The following is a 7,378-nucleotide window of genomic DNA, read 5'->3' as shown; positions in this document are numbered from 1 at the left end:
ATATATATTAATGTATACTTGTTATTTATATTTACCTGCCGAAAAGAAATCTTTTGCTCAGAGTTTGTTTTGATTGCTACCAAATCAAAAAGGACTAGTATATGGTGAAGATAATTGAGATTTCAAAAAGTTAATGTTAAAATCAAAAAAGTATACTATATTCATTAGATTGTACAGTTTGCAGTACACCTTAATTAACTGTGTTTATTTTTACATTTGATTAAAATTATCAGATTTTTTCAATACTTTGAAATCAAGAAAGCAAAGACTATATTTTATAGTGATTATTAGCCAAAAGCTTTACCTCTGTTGGGGCCCAGCCTGGTTCAACGCCATATCCATTCTGTTCAGCCGTTTTCGGTTGTTTTGCCCTAAAACCACCAGACAGGGCAAAGTATATAACAAAGTAGAAGAGGCCAGAAATCCTTTATGGTATAATTCACTCTAACAAAGGTAATTTTTTATCTTATTTATCTTATTTTTCAAGAAAATTGGTCGAAAATGGGATAAAAGTTATTCCTTGATCCGAGCCACATTCAGTTGAATTGGACTAAAAAAATTGTGCCTAAATATAAACGCTTTAAATCCACTTGAATTTAACATCTGAATGAGATAAGATTTCAGATAAGGTAAGGACACTATTAAGGCTCGGACACATTTTTTTGAGGCTCACACTACCCCCCCCCCCCTTCGTGATGTGGGCCAGGTTTGATGTTATATTCCTAATGAAGCAAATTATAAGATAAAATGGACAGAAGCAGCAGAAATAAAAAAACAACATTATCAACAGATGAAAGAATATCTAAATAGATATAGATAGATAAACTTCTATTCTAAATAACCCGGAATATAATAAATTGATTGATGACTTCAAATTTGTTTTTGACCTTAGAAATATTTGTAACAAATCTAGACGCGATTACTGTACTCAAAGTCTAATAAAGAACACACTTATCTCTATCTCTAGCCAAAACTCAAGGCTCTCTATTCTCAGCCAAACTCTAGGCTCTATATACGTCTGTATAAATCAACGAATACAATTGAACTAAATTTATTTATATACAGGTGAATTTAAACTGACCGTACTGGTCATTAAGGGTCAACATGAAACATGATAAGATAGATAAACGAACATAGATAAATACATAATTCATTACAAAATACCCGGGGAAAAGGTGATGAGAGTATAGTTTACGAAGCTAACTATCTCTCATTAACTTATCATCAAATATCTTCGACCTCTCTATTTGGATTTGATCTGCCCCGGGTTTCATCCTGATCTTCCCCCTGGTACCGTTCCACGGTATGAGGGATAGTGACACATTGCGGAACGCCACCCCAACCTCTTGTCCTGTGCTGATCTCGACGGACACGTCGAACTTTCAATCCTCTAACATCAGCAGGGTGTTGGATAACCTCTTGAATTGCTCGAGCCCTCTTATGACAGAATTCAACAGAACTCGTGTCTCCGATCTTGGGGGTTCGCCACTCCCGTCTACTCCAGACTCCTTGTTTTCTGGTTAAGTTCCGCTTGATGTCATTGAAGAGAAACAGATTTTCTCTTGACATAGTGTAGCTGTACATCATGGGTTGGAGTTTGCAGTCAGGCATATACATCTGATGAGGTGATTCACTCCAATCCATAACACCCTCTGTGACTGTGATGGAGAGGAACATAAATAGTATCATTAACCCCATATGATACAGAGAAACACTTGAGGGTCAACCCAGACCGAAATATATTTTCAATAAATGTGGAACTAACATCTACTTTTTTACTCTACAGAGGTTTGGTCCATCCCCATTACCGAATTTTAGAATATAATTGAGTAGAATATAATTAATAGAATGGAACATAATAGAATATAATAGAACGGAATAGAATAGAATAGAATAAAATCGAATAAAATAGAATAAAATAAAATAGAATAGAATAGTATAAAATAGAATATAACAGATATAGTATAATAGAATAGAATAGAATAGAATAGAATAGAATAGAATAGAATAGAATAAAATAGAATATAACAGAATAGAATATAATAAAATAGAAAAGAACAGATATAGTATAATAGAATAGAATAGAATAGAACAGATATAATATAATATAATATGATAGAATAGAATAGAATAGGTTTAAAAAGATCATAAAAAGATGAAGTTACAGAGAAGGGTACAGGATGACCTACAAAGAATGAGACTGTAAAGACGACTTGAAACTTTAAAAATATAACGATCCTAAGGTTAAGTTAAAGCTTCCAGCTCGGATAAAGCCTTAAATAGCTGATTAAATTATTTGGCAAAGAAAGACACAATTATATCGTTGCGGGAAATCATGGCTATATGGAATATAAAGTATATACTTCGTACAGTCGTCTCTGAAGTCGCATCCTTTGTGGGTAACCCTGTATATATTTCCATAAAGGAAATTATGTACAAAATATAAGATAATAGAAAAGAAGAAAAAACATTTTTAATGAATTCAAGAAAATATAGCAAAAGATCTTAAAGTGTAAAAGAATGGTATCAATAATGAATTTAAAAGTGTTCAAATATTATAAAGCAGAAATTTAAATAAGTAAGTAGAAATTAGGAAAGTAAAGATATCTTGTATTCAAGGATGAAATTATAAAATTAGGTGAAACTAAAACCAAAAAACACAGAAATAAAATTTAAATTAAAATTGTTGTCAATATACGAAAACATACACAAACATACAATAAAAGCAAACAGAATACTTACGCACCTAGGTTTCTTGTATTACAATTAAACATTACATCTTCTCCAGTTTTAACACTTAGGTTGGATCCAACTAATAAACGTTTCATTTCAGTCAGTGTTTTATACAAAAGTTCATTTCAATAAATACTCTAAATTATTATGTAATAATTTTTAAAAATAGTTATGTTGCACATGTTCATTATTTCCAAAATAAAAAATGTCAGATTTTTACGACTGCTTATGATAATTTTGATTTGAACCTTTTTTTACAGCTGTTAAGTCCTAAACATTTGGAAACTGAACTGGCCTCTGTGCACACTGAAGTATGAACATATATTATTGCTTTATTATAGATTGACTTTCAAGCCAATTTCTGATGGGAGGGGCAAATACTAATTTTAATAATTCCATGATTTATATTTAAATAAATTTGATTTAATGACTTTTTGCAAGTTTCCGAAAATAAAACTAAAACTTTTTCCGTAAATAAATTTAATTTACTAAATGAACACAAAAAATGGATTAATCTTTTTTTTAAATGGTTTTAGGACACAAAGTAGTTTTAGTTTCTTCTTTGTTTTAACAATAAAAATAAATTACCCGAAAGTCTAAATTTTGTAATAAAGTTTTATTAGGACTAGATTTCTCTTAAATTAGAAGAATTATATATGCAGTTCATTAGAATAAAAGATAATACTTAAATGAAATTCCTTTAATCCTTCCTCTGCAGTAAAAGAATGATAAGAAAAAGAATGGGTCGAGTTTTAAGTTTAAGCTAAATATGGAAGACAAATATAACTTTTGTCACATTTTTAAATACTCAGGGTCCAGTGTGTTTAAAGCTAACAACACCTGAAAATAACATGACTTTCTGAAATATTTAGGTCCTTAAAGGGACTGTAAGCGTAATTTCAAGTGATCCACTATGCTAAGATGGCAATGACAGATTCATAACGTGCTGTGGTGCCCTTGAATCCTTTATCTGGTCAACAATGTGGGAAATATCGTCATTTTTCTAGGTTTAAAAGTATTTAAATCTGATAATTTCTGTATGTTTTACTGCAGTAGTTACTTTTATAGAGAAACTACACATGAAAAATAATCAGAGACCGAATTTAAAGAATTTTAGTCGCGGCTTAAATCCGCCAAAACCCGGTTTAAATTGAGCGCCGGCTTAAATCTTGAAGCATTTGATACAATCTGAAGTGAAACCAACAATAATTAAGCCGCGGCTCAAATTCTTTAAATTCGGCCTCAGTTTTATTAATTATACATAAACATTGATATCTAATTCATACTTGATCAGATAACGCTTTGTAAGGGTACCGTTGTAAATCGGGCATTAACATCTTTGCACGGAGGGTGACTTTAAATTTCGCTTACAGTCCCTTTAATGTCATACATTGCAATATCTTTCTAATAGATAAAAGTGTGCCGTATACAGAGTAATGGATGAAGGTGTGCGTATACAGAGTGACAGATGAAAGTGTATCGTATACAGAGTGACAGATGAAAGTGTACAGTATACAGAGTGACAGATTAAAGTGTACAGTAAACAGAGTGACAGATGAAAGTGTACAGTATACAGAGTGACAGATGAAAGTGTACAGTAAACATAGTGACAAATGAAAGTGTACACTGTACAGTATACAGAGTGATAGATGAAAGTGTACCGTATACAGAGTAATGGATGAAGGTGTGCGTATACAGAGTGAAAGATGAAAGGTATCGTATACAGAGTGACAGATGAAAGTGTACAGTGTACAGAGTGACAGATGAAAGTGTACAGTAAACATAGTGACAGATGAAAGTGTAAGTATACAGAGTGACAAATGAAAGTGTACAGTATACAGAGTGACAGATGAAAGTATACAGTATACAGAGTGACAGATGAAAGTGTACAGTATACAGAGTGACAGATGAAAGTGTACAGTATACAGAGTGACAGATGAAAGTATACAGTAAACAGAGTGACAGATGAAAGTGTACAGTATACAGAGTTACAGATGAAAGTGTACAGTATACAGGGTGACAGATGAAAGTTTACAGTATTCTTAGTGACAAATGAAAGTGTACCTTATACAGAGTGACAAATGAAAGTTTACCTTATACAGAGTGACAGATGAAAGTGTACAGTATACAGAGTGACAGATGAAAGTTTACAGTATACAGAGTGACAAATGAAAGTGTACGTATACAGAGTGACAAATGAAAGTGTATCTTATACAGAGTGACAGATGAAAGTGTACAGTATACAAAGTGACAGATGAAAGTGTACAGTATACAGGGTAACAGATGAACGTGTAAAGTATACAGAGTGACAGATGAAAGTGTATAGTATACAGAGTGACAGATGAAAGTGTACAGTATACAGAGTGACAGATGAAAGTGTACAGTATACAGGGTGACAGATGAAAGTGCACAGTATACAGAGTGACTGATGAAAGTATACAGTGTACAGAGTGACAGCTGAAAGTATACCGTATACAGGGTGACAGATGAAAGTGTACAGTATACAAAGTGACAGATGAAAGTGTACAGTATACAGGGTAACAGATGAAAGTGTACAGTATACAGAGTGACAGATGAAAGTGTACATTATACAGAGTGACAGATGAAAGTGTACAGTATACAGGGTGACAGATGAAAGTGTACAGTATACAGAGTGACTGATGAAAGTATACAGTATACAGAGTGACTGATGAAAGTATACAGTATACAGAGTGACAGCTGAAAGTATACCGTATACAGAGTGACAGATGAAAGTGTACAGTATACAAAGTGACAGATGAAAGTGTACAGTATACAGGGTGACAGATGAAAATGTACAGTATACAGAGTGACAGATGAAAGTATACAGTATACAGAGTGACAGATGAAAGTATACAGTATACAGAGTGACAGATGAAAGTGTACAGTATACAGAGTGACAGATGAAAGTGTACACTATACAGGGTGACAGATGAAAGTGTACAGTATACAGAACGACAGATGAAAGTATACAGTATACAGAGTGACAGATGAAAGTATACAATATACAGAGTGACAGCTGAAAGTATACCGTATACAGAGTGACAGATGAAATTGTACCGTTTATAATACCACTTCTTTTAATGGGCATCTGGCCTAGCACCCTGGGGTTTTGTCTAGAAATCCACAAACTTTAAACTTACAGAGTTTTCATTTAATATTTTTGATTTGAAACGCATTGACTGGCAAAAAAGTGTGTAGGAGAAAAAGGAACAAATCAAATATACATTTCAATATTGCAACGTGTTGTAGCCTTATAGGCATATACAATTCAATATAGCAACGTGTTGTAGCCCTAGGCATAGACATTTCAATATTACAACGTGTTGCAGCCTTATTGGCATATACAATTCAATATAGCAACGTGTTGTAGCCCTAGGCATAAACATTTGATGATTCAACGCCTTGTTTCTAGCTCAAGTTAAAAAGGAGTAATTGACAAAATACTGCTCGATTGCGCGCTCGATTGCTTCGTCATTGGACGATTGCATGAACCGTCTGTACTTTAATGAGTTTATTGTGTACTAAATCTGTACATTACACTGGTTGAATGCTTTCCTGAAATGAACTCGACCTGTACTGGCTGGCCACCCTGTACACCCTGTACAACGCGTACAGTCGGTACTTGTTGTACAAGATTGGCTGGGTGTAGCTCCAGCAAGACCAGAAGAAACAACGAGATATTGTACACACCAGACATTTATCTGAAATATAATAAACTAATCAGAAATTATCTTAATATACAGTGTAAAGTATTTTTCCTATTCAAGAGTATTATTGATGTCACTGAATTAAAGATAAGATCAAAATTAAAGTTTTTGCACTATCTCTGGTCCCATTTTTCTCTTCCGGCAAAAAAATTAAAACATTGAAATTTCCCTCTGTTGCTTTTAATAAAATCTAAAAAGGGAAATGCCACCTGACTAACTAATTAAGACTATATGTGCACGTACAGTACATTGTACAATTTACTGTATTTTACTGTACACTGTCCTGGAACATAAGTCATATTAGTCTAGCTGTGTAATCTTAAAATCTGTGCAATCTGTTCACTTTGTGTAGTCTGTGCAATCAGTGTAATTTGCGTAATCGGTGTAATCTGTGTAATCTGTGTAATCTATGTAATCTGTATTATCTGTTTAATCTGCTTCATCTATGTAATCTATGTAATCTTTGTAATCCCTTTAATCTTTGTAACCTCTGCAATCTCTTTAAACTCTATGTTGACTTTGTAATCTGTGTAATCTTTGTTGTCTATGTTATCTGTGTATTCTATGTTGTCTTTTTAATCTGTGTAATCTATGTTGTCTATGTAATCTGTGTAATCTATGTTCTCTATTTAATCTGTGTAATCTATGTTCTCTATGTAATCTGTGTAATCTATATTCTCTAAGTAATCTGTGTAATCTATGTTCTCTATGTAATCTGTGTAATCTATGTTCTCTATGTTCTCTGTGTAATCAATGTTGTCTGGTTGGTAGATATTTAAAACTAAGAAGGTTTGTATCCGTCTCTATCTAGATCCGACTCCGATCCTTCTCCTTAGATCCCAGAGCCTCAGAGCCTCCTATCCTTGTCTCCGGGGTCCTGGGACCAACCTTTCTATCGGAGAAATACGCGCCGGGGG

Source organism: Eurytemora carolleeae, unplaced genomic scaffold (assembly GCF_000591075.1).
Source record: "Eurytemora carolleeae unplaced genomic scaffold, Eaff_2.0 scaffold2348, whole genome shotgun sequence".
In the NCBI taxonomy this organism is placed as follows: Eukaryota; Metazoa; Arthropoda; class Copepoda; order Calanoida; family Temoridae; genus Eurytemora; species Eurytemora carolleeae.
This window is presented reverse-complemented; position numbering follows the sequence as displayed.